Raw genomic sequence first — 576 nt, 5'->3', positions numbered from 1 at the left:
AACTCTCAACTCCTTTAGAATTTTGGTTCCTCCAAACCTCTATCAGACACCCGAAGCAAAAATTATCACCATCGCTCACGCAAGGATTTGAACACAAGACCTCCAAGAATCTAACTCCTTACCACTTGAACCAGCAGAATCATTCTAATATGTATTAACAGTCAGTTTTACATAAGCCCACCCAACAGGGTTAAGGCTTGGGTAAAAAATAACAGAAATTTCCAAAGATTGAAACTTGAACCCAAGACCTCTAAGACACACCCAGAACACCTAACAACTGAAACAGATACACATTTATGTCAGGATTTATAGAAATAAAAATAAATTATTTAGGGCGTTGCATCAAATGTAACAGCCCGTTTTCAGTGAAATCAAAACAGTGGTTTCAGGACCACAAATCTGATGTGAGAATATTCATTTTATTATTATTTTAATGTCTACAGTATGTTAGTAGTATCGTATAACAATTTCGTTAAGAAATTTTATCGTTTGCATTCTTAAATCGATAAAAATGACTAAATAAAAAATGAGCTAAATTAGAGTTCTATAAGCTAAAGGGGTCTAATGGCTATGCTA

This window comes from Gossypium raimondii, chromosome 1 (genome assembly GCF_025698545.1).
Source record: "Gossypium raimondii isolate GPD5lz chromosome 1, ASM2569854v1, whole genome shotgun sequence".
Taxonomy (NCBI): Eukaryota; Viridiplantae; Streptophyta; class Magnoliopsida; order Malvales; family Malvaceae; genus Gossypium; species Gossypium raimondii.
The sequence above is the reverse complement of the archived record's forward strand: the minus strand, read 5'-3'. Positions refer to the sequence as shown.